General features: G+C 38.2%; 1 pseudogene across 1 annotated transcript; it reads right to left on the bottom strand.

The window, feature by feature from the left end:
* LOC148731726 (FYVE, RhoGEF and PH domain-containing protein 4-like) lies at nt 1-17,701 on the bottom strand (annotated as a pseudogene). Its single transcript, XR_016002053.1, has 13 exons — nt 17,475-17,701; nt 14,523-14,553; nt 13,577-13,725; nt 8,396-8,450; nt 7,755-7,856; nt 6,442-6,527; nt 5,392-5,444; nt 4,475-4,533; nt 3,336-3,407; nt 3,167-3,244; nt 1,865-2,551; nt 1,286-1,345; nt 1-939 (listed from the first exon to the last, which is right to left on the bottom strand). The product of XR_016002053.1 is annotated as an FYVE, RhoGEF and PH domain-containing protein 4-like (transcript).
* Between the last annotated feature and the right edge of the window lie 33 nt (nt 17,702-17,734).

Raw genomic sequence — 17,734 nt, 5'->3', positions numbered from 1 at the left:
CTGAGTGACAATGCATTTTATTTCCTTCGCATACACAAAATTTCTTATTACAAAAATATATAGGAAAAAATATCTCTATTCTTAACCTGAGACACTTTTCTTAGTTAAATTTTCTTATAGTACTTCAACAACTCCAATTCTTTACAATATCTCATGAACACATCTCCGCATCTTTCGAAGCATGAAAAACTTCAATTAGTTACCGCATCTCTCATTTAGTCAGTGTGCTATGATTGTTCAATTCAACGGGCCGTTTTTCCCTGTGTTTTCTGAATCCAGAGATATCTTAGTAATCTCGTTTTGCAGGTTCGTATTACATGTTATGCCTTTTCCGCTCGTTTTCTCCGCTCAAAAAAAAAAAAACTCGGTCTATAACTTACAGTGCGGACATCGAACTCGGTTGGTAAGTGGTATTTCAGTTTCTCTATTTCACTATTTCACAAAATAAGCGGCCTAAATTTATGTACCGGTATTTATTTATTTACATGCACGTGAATGTTAATGAAACTAACATCGCGTCTTTGATTTTCAGTATTATATTATAAGTGATATTATTCGGAGACACATTGTGAGAGTTACACGTAAACAAAATGCCTCGTAGGGATCAAGAAAAACCTAACCATATTTGGCAAATCAATCTTGCCTTTCATCATCCCACCAGCTGTTGAAAGTATCCCATAATATTCTTTGACTTCATTATGTCTCGTATGTCTCTGACTCGTAATTTTGAAGAAAATTCTGAACTTGACATATATTTATTGAAAATTGCAACCTCGTCAGGAGAACGTACTTTTTTCAATTCCTCATATATTTTGAAGCTATTAAAATCACAAGGCTCAAATAACCGTGACCTCTACAGTCTCACTGCTTTCCTGATTTTCCGGACTTTTTTCGTCAATTTCCTCAGCTTTCATTGCACGAGCCAGAAGTTCCATCCACCTGATAAGAAATAAAAACTCTCCTTACAGTTTTCCGCTTATTTCTTTGGATTAAGGTGTGGAGAATCTGACAAAATTCAGCCCTGATTGTCAGCAGTCTTCTCCTGGAACAGTTTTCTCTATCTAACTTTGCTAATCGATTGTGCATCGTAAAATCAGCACTCAAGTGATCAGAATGGCCAATCAGAATAAAGGAAGAAATCACGAGGAGCCAATCAGAACTCAAAGAAACAACAGGCCAAGGGCCTGAAGCGCGGGAAAACGCGGTTGACGCGCTTTCAAGAAGGGATATTTTCATGCAGGGGTTCATCTCCCAAGAATTACACGATGCTGTCAACAGAACTTACCAGAGATGGTTTGTCTGCATTGTGACCAGGGAGGGGGAGGTTAAACTCTGCTTTTGTGTCCTGCATCAAAGAAACACAAATGCCCTCAATTAACTCCACCAAAGACTAAGAACACAACACTTTTAACAACACGAGAATCGCTGGGACCGCTGGAAGAAGCTTGAATAATCTTTGCGAACGCACGAAAAGAGAAATCAAGCGACCGCAGAAATAAGTTTGATTGTTGCAATCGCAACAAGCGCTGTCGTTTTTTCTTTTTTTTTTTTCAGCCTACTTAGTGAAATAGTTTCCAGTTTCCAACCTAAAAAAATTCAACGAATTTACGATTCAAAATAGGTTTAGCTTGTCTTGGTAAATTTCTTTCTCCTTAACGTCGACAGAAACTTCACAATTCTCCAGCTGAAGTAATGAAATCATTGATTAAGAAACACTTCCTGTCCGTCTTCGATAAAGTCAAAAGTTCCTCAAGATGTTGCCAGCCAATACTGGAAAACTGTTGTTACTAGTATTGCCACAATGTAAGTACTAATACTGACTCGGAAGTGATCAATATGGTACTGATACTAATAATGCCTTTACCTTCTTGGCCTTGTACCGCAACAACACAAAGTCACTCGAAAGCACAAACCATCTCTTCTGCCAGCTTTTATCTCCTTTGGCCTTGAAATTCAAGTATCCGCTGTGCCAGATCTTTGATTCCTGGCCGATTTTCAACACACTCTGACCCTTCCCTTCCACTTCCTTGACCGTTTCCTCGCTGGAGCCCTTCACAAGAACCCTGTGACAAATTTCGCAAACCTTCTCCAGTTTCCCATTCTTGTACTCCAGCGGTGCTTTGAAGCCTGAACAATGTCCGCACACCACCCTCCCACAGGCGCGACAGTGGTGTCTCCGACGAAACTTCGTAAACAGGACGTCACAAAGCATGCACATGCTCACTGCCTCGTCTCGTACCCAGGCTGGCGCTTTCTTTCCCAGGTCTCCCTCTTCCATGACTTCAAGCTTGGTCCCTCTTCGATAACTCTCTCTTTTCGTTGTCAGTTCGTTTACGGTCTCTTTAAGTTTATTCACCCAAGCTTCTTTCTCCTCGGAGGACGCTGCGGTGAAATCCATGACTCTTTGTTTGCTTACTATACGAAAGCAATTCTCTATTTCCAGTTCCTCATCCACGTCGTGTACTTCCATTCCGTACAAGTCCATTTCTACTTTTACTTTGTATTTGTTTGTGCCAGGAAACTTGGCACAGCAAAGGAGAATGTCGTTGAACTGCAAAACAAAGTACATGGTCCAAATTTAGCTTCTACTGCCCTTTTTAGAGTAGAAAGAGGCGAAACGTTTAAAGGCGAAACATTACAAGGGCGTTCCAAATATAACCAGTTTTAGGAGCTAGTCCCGAACTGGAACTCTGAACTGCGTGCCCTTCAGACATATACATACATTTATTTGATAAGTAGGTTTCAAAAAATATGCAACTGTACAGCTTATGTGGACCTTAACTAGTACTATGTCTAAATAAGGAAAAACAGAAATTTACAATACAATTGTCATAAAGCTACAAATAATATAAAATACAAGTTGAAGGAGGGACCAAAAAATTTTAAAAATATCTAAATTCAGGGTTCCTATAACAATTTACAGAGCATTCCTTTTGGATGCTGATGTCCCTGACAGAGGTCTTCATAGATTTTATCTTTCCTTTAAAATAGACAGGGTTTTCGAGCTGTTTAATAATGTCAGGTAAAGGAGGAGACGGGAAATATAGTTCTAAGTTCTCATCCGAGAGAGCGACAAATCACAATGTCTGACATTAGACAGATGGCATCGCAGATACAGAGTATTGTCTTCGTCAGTTCTACGAGCACAGACACATCACTTACTTACCAACATCAATGTTGGTTCTTGATGACTGTCTGTCGTTCTCGCCGCAACCTTCCTAACGTCTCCCTCCATCACAAATTCCTGGAACGACAACAATGATGCAAATTTACGAGAGCCATCGAAAACCGATTGGGATAAACCAGTTTCCAAACCGGTTGAACATGATACTCACACGACTAGCAGTTATCAGCGCACAATCATCTCCTATTCGTTCCTGGATTTCCAAAAGAGTCTTGAATCGCTCCTAGTTTTAAAGAAAATAACTATAATTATAAAAATTGTTATCATTATTATCAATATCATTAAAGTATAGGGAAAAGACATTATTAGTCTTATCATATAAGAGGCCAAATTACTGAAATGTGATTGGACAAGACAGGGCATTTTTTTCTTAATTTTTGTAATTGCCCGGAACAAAATTACTTGAAAATGATTGGCTGAAAATCGCTTAGCAACGGCTGCCAAGGTAAAGAAATTTCTGTTTGTTTTGTAACAATGGCGTCCCGTTTTGCGCGAGATCAGTAAGAAAACATTTTGCCCCTTACATTATAAACAAGTAATCACATGGTTCCTCGTAAAATTAAGGATTAATGTCACTTGCGTTTTCGGAAGTTGCAGAAATTGCCCTCGTCGCTGCGCGACTCGGGCAACTTCAGCAACTTCCGAAAACAGGCGTGATATTAATCCTTAATTTTACTCGGCCCCACGCGATTACCTAAACTAAGTTTTTAAAATTTGGGCAGAAGTCACTCATGTTTTAGCATTTTAACCTTTCCCTTTTCTTATGTTCAATATCTGAAAAAAAAAAAAAAAAAAAAAAAGCGACGATGATGATGACTTTAGAAGTATATAGGGTTACTCTGGGTCCTAACCAATTAGAGACAGCCCTGGACTAGCCAGTTATTTAAAAATTACCCACAACTCCGGGATTTTTAGCAGCCCTAGAACATCCCGTGTAAATGACGTCAGAAGCATACTACTAACTCTTTAAAAATATAATTTGGTTTTGGCAACTAAGTTGAAATTGTAAATTGGCCACCGTAAAGAGTTAAAAAGCTGACGTTTCGAGCGTCAGCCCTTCGTCAGAGCGAATGATTCGCTCTCACGACGGGCTAACGCTCGAAACGTCAGCTTTTTAACATTATCAAGTTACAAGTTAATTCGGTAAAAGAAAGGGAAGGAAAAATTGCCACCTTGTCGACTCGACAAAGAATAGGTTGACACAGGGTTCAAGAAAACAGGAGTTCAAAGAAGTAACTAGTAACAGTTCTATGCCTCAGAACAAATTCTAGATTTAATTTTAAGACTTGCCGTTTTCTTCATGCTGTCATTGGCATGCTGTGCTGAGGCAGAGATGATTTTTAAAGCATCTAAAAAAAACAAAACAAAACAAAAAAAGCTGATTTTGACAGCACCTCAAAAAAAGAGGGGAGACAGAAAGAGATAAAATTTGGTTGGCTGAACAGTATGGGAAACATGTAAGAAATTAGGAAAAAAGAAAAAGGGATGTTTCTGCAATGAATCCCACTACATCAAGACACAGGCTAAAACGTCAGTCACCGATATCTCTCTGAAACTTGTTACGATATGAATGTTAGCATAGGCAGCCCAACCTCGATATACGATTACACACGTTTCCATTTTGTAACAGTAGAAATATCAGGGCTGAAGGAAGAGGTCCGCTATTTTTAATGTAAATCTTGGATAATATTTGGTTTTTTATTGCAATCATATTTCCCATAAAATCCTTATATTTTGCTATTGCTGTGTAATAATATAGTACAGTTTGTCAGTATAGTCCAAAGATTGAAAGTTTCTCATGAAACTGTGGTGCTGCGTCGGTAGGGGTAAGAAGGTAATTCGGTTATATCAACTAAGTTGAAATTGGCCACCGTAACGAATAAAAAAGCTGACGTTTCGAGCGTTAGACCGTTAGCTCTGACGAAGGGCTAACGCTCGAAAGTCAGCTTTTTTATTCGTTACGGTGGCCAATTTACAATTTCAACTTAGTTGATATAACACCAAATAACAATATAGTACAGACTGATTTACTGAGCTTTGGCTTGGGCCACCTGTGAAACCTCCTCCTTCTGATCCCCGTACGGAGGGGGAGGTTGGGCTGGGGGTACCCCGGCATCAAGGCTAAAGCAAAGGGGGAATTAGCCTTACATCTTTCCGTCATGAGAGGATGTGGGTGTTACGAAACAAGAAAAAAATGGTCAGCATACCTGAAGTGTTCTTCAAGTCTAGAGAATCCTCTGGTAGCTTTGCGACATAGTCTGAATAAAGCAATGAGTAAAAACATTAACAAAGTACAGGGGCAGACAATTCCCTTTTCATGTGAGACTTAACATACAGATCTGAAAAACATTTGACCATGTCGTGAACTTTCGCGGGCGGATACATGAAACCATGGCAACACTATACTATATTCTGTACTATATACTATACTATATACACTATACTATATACTTTCATAAATTCATTGTATCTGAATTATCATCACGGGTTTGTTACGAATCAACTTAACGGCCTGCTCCCAGTTGGCTTGTTAGCTCAATTGGTAGAGCGCTGCACTAGTATCGCAGAGGTCAGTGGTTCGAATCCCGTACAGGCCTAATTTTTTTCGGGTCTGATTTTCGCTATTGCATAAATAGCGCTCTCTACTGCGAGGATCGTGCATCATACTATACTAAAATACTAGGAAGTTTTTTTTTTTACACAGGTAAGCAAAGAGGTAAAGATTGAAACTTTCGCCAAAGATCGTCCATCACCAGGGGCACAAAATATCTTTTGCACCTGACCAGGTTTCATCCTTGCACTCTTGCCGAAATTTAGCTGCCTATACACTGTTGTATTTCAGTCGCGCAAACGTATTCACGTACGTTAGGCAAAAAGTATGTCGATATGTGAGCGAGAGGTTTCAGACGGAAAAGAGTTATTCCCACTCGCGGCTTTACCTCTCAGTGTTTCAAACCGCGCACAAACCCGCCAGCAACGCAGGGAAAGCGCATTCCAGACAACTGAGATGAAAACGGCCCAACACATCGAAAAGAATTTTCAAAGTAAAAATAGCAACCTGCATAAAGCGCGGGAATAAACGACTAACCGAGCCGCGGTTGGCTTCAGTGTTGCATCTGATTGGTCGAGAGGGCGGTGTGAGTTTTCTGGACGAATCACAGAGCGTTAAAAAACCAATGTAATACCGGATTATTTTCGACATTCAATCAAAATGTGTCCTCAGTTAGCTATTAGCAATCTCAAGCACTCATTTTACCTTTTATAGCAGTTTGTATCTCAGCACCCTGTGCACTGGTTCCAACATGTGGTGTTGAAGAGTTAAATGCTCACATTCCTTAGTTTTCTAAGAGGACGTAAAAATACAGATACCCAGATCTACGATATGAGTCACAACTCTCCCTTCAGACTGCCATACATTTTCTGTTAGTTAGCGAAGAAAAATTGGTGTTGCATCAAGATAGACTTGTTTCTGGTTGTCACCCTTAACCGCTCGGGAACAGAGCAGTCAAACACCCCGCACGAGTGAATGTTGTAAGAGCGAGGAGGCATGCTTATAGACCGTCAGAACCAAGTGTTCTCATGGGATGTCAGAACCAACTACACGAGCGACTAAGCCACAGCATTATCAAATCAAATTTTTTGATAAAGCTTAAAAGAATGGGAAATCAATAGAGTGTCCCTAATCAAGTTAGCTTCATGCGAGATTAGTCTCAAGTTTTCCCTTCCCCCTAACTCTCGATTTATTTTACAGATGTTTAGGCGGGGCTCGACACTAACGGTAGCCCACTAGCCACAAACTAGTAAAAATTCAGTTTTGGCTAGTGGCTTTCAATTTCCACGAGCCAGTTTGGCTAGTAAACAGACTGAAATTGTCGTAACATGTAAAAACATCAAAGATGTCACAAGCCACTAAGCTAGTAAGTGGAAAAGTTAGTGTCGAGCCCTGTTAGGAACTTGTCTATTTTCTCCTGAAGTATTACGTGACAGGAGTTTTTTCTCTAAGGTTTTTCTATAAACATTTTCCGTGGGAAATTGCCGAGCGGGCTGAAGCAAAGAGTGATCCCTTTGCGCATGCTCGACGTTTCGCCGCTGTTCAGCCCAGGCAGAAGTGAAAACCGGAAAAACGTCTGTATTCGCCGGCTCCTGAGCAATTCATCAAAAACTTAAGGAGAAGTTTTACATGTACTTCCATTTGGGAGGTACAGAATTCAATTATCTTCATAATTCCATGGCAGCAAAAAACGACATTAATCGTTGCACTTGATTTGATTGTTGTGGCTTACTTTCACGAGACATAATGGCAAAGTAAAATATTTTTGCCAACGTGTTGTAAAACAAAAATCGATGAGAACTAGAAGTCAAAAAAAAAAAAAAAAAAAAGAACAAAAACAAAACAAACTGCCTGAAACGCGGAACAACGCGGGCGACCAGGTTTTAGTTTTTAATCTAATTGGTTAAGAAAGTGGCGCGAGTTTTCTGAACCAATCACAGAGCAAAATAAAGCAAAACCAAAGTAGTCTCAGGTCATTTTGGACGCTCAATTGAAAATTGCTCTAATTGTATAACCTACTTGGATGTCCTCAATCAGAATCGCCATAGTTGGTGACTTCTTAATCCAAGATGCTAAAGTTTCTGTTGCTTTGTGAAAGTTTCCAACATATAGTGTATACATCTAAAGCACAAAATAACGAAAACACCATTATTGGAATTAATAAGGCTTGGGAAAAACGAATCAAATGATAGTTTTAAATGATGGTTAAAAGAAACAAAATGACCTTTACGAATTGAAATTATCAATTTTTTGCAACCTGTACAAGATATTCACTATAATTCAAGGCAACCACAGGACCCAAAGCTATGATCTAAACCCTAACATCAGTATGCATATTCTCCATACTGTTCTCTATACATTTCCTAAGATGCTGACAAGGAGAATTTGTCAAACAATCAAGAGACTCTTTAGTTGGTGATCATGTCCATTATTCTTGTAACCTAAATGTGTGACTGGGGGACAATATTTTAAGGAGAAGTTAGATGCTGGCCATTCTTAGGTTTCAAAAGGCTAATCTGAGCAGTGAACATGTAGAATGATAGGAGATAACGTTCACTAGTGGATTCTGAACCCCTCTGAGAAATAATGTGACATAAGAATGTGCCTAGAGGAAATTAACAATGCTTATTTATATGTGGAATAATTTGAAGAACACTTGCCTTTAGAAATGGAGCCAGCCCTTTTAAAATATCCTCAATTTGGTTGTTGGTGCCCCTGATAAAAATAAATAAATAATAATAAAACTAGGTCAATAAATGAATGAAAACTTATAAGACAGAGGATCATGCAAATTCATTAAATACATGTTGAGAACTGATTGACTGACTGACTGATTGATTGTAAATAATTGATTAACTGACTGACAGATTGAATGACTGACTGACTGACTGACTGACTGACTGACTGACTGACTGAGAGACTTACTGACTGACCAACTGACTAAGTCACTGACTGACTGAATGATGAATGATTGATGGATTAATTGACTGACTGACTGACTGTCTAAATGACTGATTGAATGTCTGGCTGAATGATGAACTGACTGATGAATAAAGGGGCAAGGTTCTAGCTTAAGAGAACTGGAGGCGCGGTGGCCTCATGGTTAGTGCGCTTGACTCCAGATTGAGTGGTCCGGGTTTGAGCCCTAGTGGGGAACTTTGTTTTGTGTTCTCAGACAATAAATGGACACCAGCGAGTTTAACACTGGGGGTAACCCTGCAATGGACTAGCATCCCATCCAGGGGAGGAGTAGAAATACTCCTAGTCACTTCATGCTACAGAAACTGGATTTAAATGCTGGCCGAATGGGCCATTTGGCTCGTAAACAGGCTTTACCTTTTACTTATAATAATAATAATAATAATAATAATAATAATAATAATAATAATAGTAATAACAATAATAATAATAATAATATGGGGGCGAGTAGTGGAGACGGGTTCTAGCAGCTCTGTTAGTAATCTTGTTTTTTGCAAAAGCAAGCCAAGTTTAGAGCGCTATTATACATCCGGACAAGTACGTATGCACTTTGGAAATTGTCAAACCGAACAGGGGAGATATTTGGTGTCTCTAAACGCAGGAAAATCAGTCAAAGTCTCAAACTTTACAATTTCAATAATGTTAACTGATGGCAATATGGAAGATAACTTACAACAACCTCCACGCAAACAGAGGCTCAAGTGGACGGACGAAATGAATTCAACATTACTCGATTGTAAAAGGAAAGCCCCACACATGGTTAAATCTAATGCGCCCGAAGTTATGGATGGAAATCGTAAGAAAGGTTATATGGAAGTGACGAAGGAACTCTGGGATCAACAAGGCTATGAACATCTCGCAATACCCAGAAACAATCTACGAAACCAAGCTGCTCGATTAGAGAAATTGCTAGGCAACGCAATGAACAATATTATGGATAAGGTTGGAAAACGGCAGAGGAGTGTAATCAAAAGAAATTTTGCTGAAAAGAATGAAAGCATTGACAATATTTCGAATGATCAAAATGCTAATAAGCCTGAACAAGGAAAAAATTTGCATATCGACCAAGATACAACTCCACTGGGACCGACACAAAGACAACTAAGTGATGAGGCACGCGCGCTGATAGAAAAGTCGTCGCAAATGTTTGATCTAGTGCATATCGATCCAGGTAACTATGAAAATCGGGAAATCGACACCAGAACTAAAGAAAAACCAAAGAAGAAAGACATTGAAAACATCAACATCGCCGTGAATGAAATAATTAATCAACATAATCTATCACCGACTGAAGCCCCGTTTATTTATTTATGGATGGTTAATTGTGCACTTTATTCAACCACAGCCGCTTTTCTACTGTTAAAACGATGGAAAAGATCTACTGTACAAGGCGCACTGAGGAAACAAAACTCTGAAGGAAAAAAAAAAAGAATTTCAGGGCAAAGCTAGAGACTTCAGGAAGAAAATATCTATCGCCAAGGCGGAGTTAGAAAGGCTAAGAGAAAACAGAAAATTGACCAAGAAAAGGGAAACGGAATAGGTCAACCCGACTAGAAGAATGTAAAGTAATCTCATCAGCTGAACTTGTCAACTACATGGAAAAGAAAAAATCGCAGTTGAGAAAGTTAAAGGCAAAGTACCTTAGAGAAAAGAAACAACATGAAGCAAGATCACTGAACAACCAATTCAAGCAAGATGCAGGACAGGTCTATGCAAAGTTTACAGAGATGATGGATGATAGACAAGATAGCCCTACATACCAAAGAGTTAGCCAAAACATTAATCCTGATAGCAACACTAACACCTTTGAGAACATCGAAGAAGCGAGCAGATTCTGGCAGAGCTTGTAGGAGAAGAGAGGATCTGGTAAAGAGAAAACTGAATGGCTGCTGGATATGAAAGAAGCTATCACTGAACAAGTACCAACTACCATATAACAAGAGTGGAATCTAGAAACCCCACTGGCCATCAAGACTTTACTCAAGAAACAAAACTTCAGTGCACCTGGCCCAGACAGATTGGTTAACTTCTGGTGGAAGCGCACTGGTTCACTACATGAGGGGGTTACCCGTGCATTTGAATCCATCTCTAAATACAACGAAGACTTTCCACTATGGTTCTCGGAGGGTAAAATACGCTTAATACCTAAACCAGGAGACTTTTAAAGTGAAAACCAAAGACCCATAACCTGTCTGAATAACATCTATAAGTGGTTTACCTCATGCCTCCAGGCCCCGTTGGATAAACACCTAAATGACTGTGACCTAATGGAACGCGAACAGAGGGGAGCAAAGTCTGGCTGTAGTGGAATGACTGACAACCTTATGACTGATAGGATGCTCACGCAGGACTGTCATCGAGGTTAGCGCAATTTAAGCATGACATGGGTTGATGTTCGGAAAGTGTATGATTCTGTTGATCATAACTGGTTGATTGAGATGATGGAAGTACATAGGGTACCCACCTGGATTGGTAAAGTGATAAAACACCTGAGCGCAAGCTGGAATACCAAGATCGTAGCGACTACAAAGCAAGGAAGCGAAACGTCTACCACCATCAGATTTCACAAGGGACTGCCTCAGGGCGACACCCTATGCCCACGCCTTTTCACGCTGTGCCTTAACCCTGTTGCTTGGATATTGAATGCTACAGAGGGATACAGACTGTCTAAGCCCTTATCAGCTCGAATAACACACTTACTTTATGTAGACGATCTGAAAGTGTTTGCTGCCTCTGAAACTAAACTAAATCAGGTACTTCGATCAACCTGCACTGCAATGCAAGATATGGGACTTCACTGGAACCCAAAAAAGTGTAGCGCTATTCATGTGTGTAGAGGTAAACAAGTCCAAGATGCCAAAGACGTCAAACTCAACGAGACGTCAGTGGTCAAGAATCTTGAGTCAGGATCCAACTACAAGTTTCTGGGGATTAAAGAATCAGTTATGCAAGATGAGAAGCAAGCACTCACAGAGGCTGCAAAGGTGTATGTCAGAAGACTATCTGTGATCTGGATGAGCCCACTATCTGATTTTAACCGCATCTTTACTACAAACCAGTTTGCACTTCCAGCACTCACATACCCCATGTGGACCCAGCGTTGGCCACTTGCTGATTTGCGTGACATCGACAGACAAACAAGAAAGATGATCTGCGAAATTGGAGGGCATCATCCACTTAGCTCCATAGCAGTGCTATATCTACCTAGGGAGAAAGGAGGACAAGGACTACAAGCCATTGAACAAGAGTATAAGCTGATCAAGATCAAAGCAGCAGTTAAACTCTATGAAAGTCTAGAATCCAAGATGAAATCTGTGCAACAGTTTGAAGAATGTGCTATAGTCAAGGGATTCTCCTCTCTTATCACTGACTCGAAGAAGTTTGCACAAGAACTGGATACAACTCTGAACTTGAATACCACTGAACCATCATGTAGCCCAACAGAAGAACCAGAGATAGCTACCAAAGATATGCACATCAAGAAGCATATAAAGAAAGTTGTAAATGAGAAACTAGTCAAAAAAGTCGAAGATCAACAGTGGCAAGGAAGTCTTTTAAAAGCAAGATGGCAAGATGATCAACTGAGCCTCGAAAATTGTTTTGCATGGCTTAATAAATGGCAATGTGCTCCTACCCACTGTATCGCAGGCATCATGGAACTGTACGAACAGCTCACACCAGCAAAGGTCTACATGGCCTACAAGACTGGAACAACGGACAAGAACGATGTCAAATGTAGAATGTGTGGTGAAGGTCCTGAGAGCATGGCACATGTACTTGCTGGATGTCCATCATTAGCTCAGTCCAAGTACTTAGAAAGGCACAATTTTGCTTTGAAAGTGTTCACCTAGAAATAAAAACACATCGGTGCATGTCGTCTTTGATCTAAACGCCTCCATTTTATGGACTCAAGAGCATCGGTGGCGGAAGAATACTTGGCCTTGTCAAGAATGATTTTAGCTGCCTTGTTTTGTTGGGTTTGGAGATCGTTCATTAATGAAACATTGTTTTTGTCGCCCCAAATGATGTCACCGTAGTCAAAAGAAAAACTGTAGAGAAACTGTGGTGCTGGGTGAGGGTCCATGGGGAGTTATGACAAGACAATTTGTTTTTAAATCAGCTGGGTTGATAATGTAGATTGGCCACCATGAAGAGATTCTAAAGGTGACATTTTGAGCATCAGCTTATCCAAAGGAAGAGCTGAACAGACACTTGAAATATTCTTCTCAGAGCCCTTCTCCATGACCAAGGGCTAATTCTCAAAATGTCACAAACTCTTTACTGTGGTCAATCTACCAAGGCTGACCAACTCATTACAGCTTTGAAGTTGGGAGCACTCTTTTTATTAGGGACTTTAAGCAGTCAGAACGGCAATGCCATGGAAGATGTCGATTAAAAAATGAGTTTCTACTTTTAGTTAGAATTTCAAATATGGCTGGATGTGTTTACCGTCTCATAGGGTGCCAGACCTCAAAATCAACATAGCGCATAAAAGTAGCGTTGAGTTCCAAATGTAAATTAAAATAACTTGCCGCCGTGGTTTAGCTTCACAGACGACGCAAACTTCGGTGATTTCATGTTGTTGTTTTGCAAAGGACGGCCAAGAAATGTACAAAGTTTGAAAACACACGTGCTGGGCTATTGTTCTGCCAATTAGATCTATTGTTTTTCCATGTTCTCGTTGCTGTAGCCGTTGTGGTTTGCTTAAAGTCCCTATTGATGGGAAAGAAGCACTACATTTCAATTCCAAAAATGAAACTGGATGGAGGCTTACTGTTGTTGGCTTCATTAAATATTTATTAGGTATGTAACTTCTTAACTTTAATTGAAAATATCTAGTAACCAAAAAGTAAACATAATACCATTCTTTCATCCTTGCCTCCAACTTAGGCAATAAGAAATCTTTGTGCAGTTGGTGAATAGCTTGAATGTTGGAGAAAATGTCATTGAGAACTTCCTGAGGTAAAAGCCCTGTTGAACAGCACTGGTTATTAATTTGCTGGTAAAAGACCTATACATGACATGAAACATATAAATAAATAAAAATTAATATCAAATATACAGAGCTCTTTTTAAATAACCAAGTCCCAAGTGGGCACCAGGGGTAATGAATATGTTTTTAGCAGTTAAGGTATTCAGTCATCAAATTGTAGACAAATAGAATAGTATTGAGTTTTCTTTCAAAGCAATCAAATCTGAAATCGGATTTCACACTAATCCTGCCCTGGATTTTAAAGGAAGCCACTAAGATCAAAGTCTTCCCCACAGCCATTGTTTGATATTTTCACACAAAACTTTTACTCCCTCTCTGTTGGAAAGGAGTGCATTGTGGCCTGACAAATTTACAATAATTGCTCCAATCAAAGTTACGTGCATTGAAAATTGTTTCCAGTAAACAAAAAAATAAACAATCAAATGAACATTACAACTGTACCCTGTTAACAATAGTTGATAAAATACTGGCAACTAATATTTATGGATTATTAAAATGTTAAAAGTAATGATTAAAGCCAGATCCACAATTGCAGAATAAATTTTCATCAAAAAGTGTTCCATACATAACCACCAAAATGACTGCACTGACACAGCATTGACTGTTTATTGTATTTGAAAGATGTAACAAATATATAAGATAAGATTTTAGTGAGAAACCTTGTATCTGGTCAGCCCCCTTTCAAAGTTTTCTTGCTAAATTTTATTACAATAAATACAATAGGAGTGTTTCTCTTCCCTGCTTTTGTTTTTCCTTCATTAGGGAAATTGTGTAGTCCTGTCTAACAAGTATTGACTTCATTTTTTACGCCTTACCTGATCAAGAAGGTGCAGTCTTCTGACATAACTGTAAATAAAATAAATCAATTAAAAACAATTAGTTTTCAAAAAAAAAACAAAACAAAACAAAACAAACAAAAAAAAGCAAATCATTTCAGTAAAATTTTCTCAAGATCTGAGACGATCATTTGTGCTGGTAGGGCTCGCGCGAAAGAAACTCTTAAATTCCATAAATCAAAGGAAGCTGGAAATCATTTTTGGAGGTTCATGCAATTTCTTAAGGCCCGGTTCAAAGGACAAGTAGATTTTTCTAATTAAAAAGTAAAAACATTATTTAAAATTTTTCTAACTGATATCAATAATCACTTTCTTAGTTCAAACCCAGCATAATATTTGTCTAGAATTTCAATGAAGTCACAAAGTGATATCAAGTGGTTCAATTCATATTATTAATTGAAGGACCAAACCAACAAAAAAAGACAAAATAAAACATATTATGACTGGAAGCAAAAACTAGTAGCTCACCTTTCTTAAAGTTTGAAAAAAAAGAAATGAAACTGAATAATCAAACTGAACCAGACAATAAATCCAACACCAAACAAAGTTCACATCTAAAAGGAAACTGATTTCTTTAAAGACTTAGTATTGATGCTGTTTTTTTTTTTTTTCTTCCTAGTGCTTCCAAAATTTTTGAAAAAAAAAATTAATTATCGAGTTTTTCACGACTTCTATATGTGAGCGCCCGAATCACCTAAGGGAATTTGTTTGATTGCTCTCACATTTTGACAGTCGCTGGTTTTGTATAGGTATAATCACATGATTTTGAGTGCAATTTGGAATAAATAAGCGCTAGTAAATTTTTTCCAAGACTAACAAAATTGCACGAGCCTGTAGGGCGAGTGCAATTTGTGGTCTTTGAAAAAATTTACAAGTGCTTAGTTATTCCAAATTGCACAAGAAAATTATGTGATTATCTATTAATAATATACATGAAAAAATACGAGGTAGCTTCTCATAACTACGCAGAAGAAAAGCGCGCACAGCACGTGCAAAAATAATTTATTCAAAACCTGCAAGTGACATTGATCTTGACATTGACCTTGACATGGACATTGACCAAACATTCTGACCAATCAGAATGTCTGGTTTGTTTCTTTCTTTGCACTGAATTAACCCTATTCTGCACTGAATTAACTCTCTTCTGCACTGAATTAACTGAAAACTGCATTCATCTTACCCAATCAGAACTGAGAAATTTTTTCATGTATATTTTTAAGATTTAAACAACAAAAGCGTGTCTCTAAATTATTTATTTCTAAATACTTTTTTTTTCCAGAGTGATCTTTGTACGATCAGTCCACATGTTTTTTAATCCTATTTCAAAAATGTTCTGTAACTTTTCACTGAAATTGAATATGGCAAATCACAGACGCTTTGGTCCCGGGGACGGTGGAACACATTAAATGAGCGAAAAACAAAATTTGCTGGCAAGAGTAGTACATTAATAACCCCATACATTAATTATGCATTCAGTCTTTGTTCAATGATCTGTCCTTCGACAGCTTGCCACATGGTTTAATTTTAGCCAAACTTGCTGCCTATGGTATATCATCCAAAAGTTGTGCATTTATAGGTAATTACTTAACTGATCGCTTACAGAGAGTAAAATTAGGTGATCAATTTTCAGATCGGAGTCCTCTTCTTACAGGAATTCCTCAAGGGTCTGTATTAGGTCCCCTTCTTTTTAATATTTAACAAGATTATTTACTATTATCTAGGCTTCAGTCCAAAATAAGTTCATTTGCCGATGATACTCAGATCTTTGATATTAATAACGATGTTTCCCTACTACATGGACACCTACAAACTGATCTTGTCACTGCTCATTCTTGGTTTTGCTCTAATGGCCTTGTGATGAATCCTGATAAATGTGCTACCATGTGGCTGGGTAAGAGCAATGACACAACTATACCCTGTTTTTCCATTGGGAGACAGGAGATCAGTTTCGTGGGGGGTGTTAAGCTACTGGGTGTAACCTTGATCATGACTTAAAAGTTTAATGAACATGCATATAGGTAACATAGCATGGAAAGTTAGCAAGCAAATTCAAGTTTTACAAAGACATAAGAAATTAATTAACATCCGTGCCAAGGTTAAATTATATCATGCTTATCTTTTGCCTCATTTAAATTATTGCTCTATTGTATGGCATCATTGCGGAAAAGGTAATTCCAACAAATTGGAACAACTTAATGAAAGTGCACTGCGCTTTATTTACAATGATGATAAAAGCTCGTATGAGGAATTATTATTGCATATTAAGCATCCCACTTTATTTAACAGAAGAATTCATAATATTTTAACATTGGTATTTAAAGCTTTGCATGGGTTGGTTCCAGAATATATTTCTAGGTTATTTACTTTATGCAACTGCAAGATTAATCTGAGGGGGGATAATATTCTTATGGTACCCAGGGTTAATACCACTAGCTATGGCCTCCACTCATTGGCCTATCAGGGTAGTAAGCTATGGAACTCTCTTCCCAATAACATAAGACTGCTACATGAATTAAGTCAATTTAAATCCAAAATTTCTAAATTGAAATTCGACCTGTAGGATAAATTTTACTTAGTTCTCATCTTGTTTAGAAATTATATTTTAATATCCTTTGCTTTAAAATTATATTTTGTATTTTATATATAGATAGTATTTAGATAGTAATTAGGTTAATTTTAAATATTTTAAATTTAGATCATTTAACTTGGAGATATTAGCATGTATTTGCTATCTTAAATTCAAGTATAAATAAAGTTATTGTCATTGTCATTGTCATGAAAACAATAGCGATAACAAATAGAACTCCGCAGAGACTAGTAGTCTTTGTTCTCAAAATTTGGATTTTTTTTCTAAGTCTTTTTTCAAACAAGGTAAATTCGACACGTTTGTAATCACATTTAGTATTGTGACTGGCTTGCGTCATTCCTCACCTTTGCTGTGTACACAATTCAAGGGGGTTTTGAGTCTTTGTTTCCTCGAAAACTTTTTGCCCCAAATCGTGCATTTGTAGAACGCTCGATTCTTGTCGATTATTTCTACATAAAGTGAGTTCACATCATTATTCATATCAACGTCAGAACGAGGATCCAAGGGTACCCATCGTCCAAAAAGCAGAGCAACGTTCAGAGAAGTCAGGATGTTATATAATCTTGCTATCTTGCACGCTTCTCATGAGACTGCAGTCGGGCAA

The sequence above is a fragment of the Stylophora pistillata genome, chromosome 5, assembly GCF_964205215.1.
Source record: "Stylophora pistillata chromosome 5, jaStyPist1.2, whole genome shotgun sequence".
Lineage (NCBI taxonomy): Eukaryota > Metazoa > Cnidaria > Anthozoa > Scleractinia > Pocilloporidae > Stylophora > Stylophora pistillata.
The sequence above is the reverse complement of the archived record's forward strand: the minus strand, read 5'-3'. Positions and strand labels throughout refer to the sequence as shown.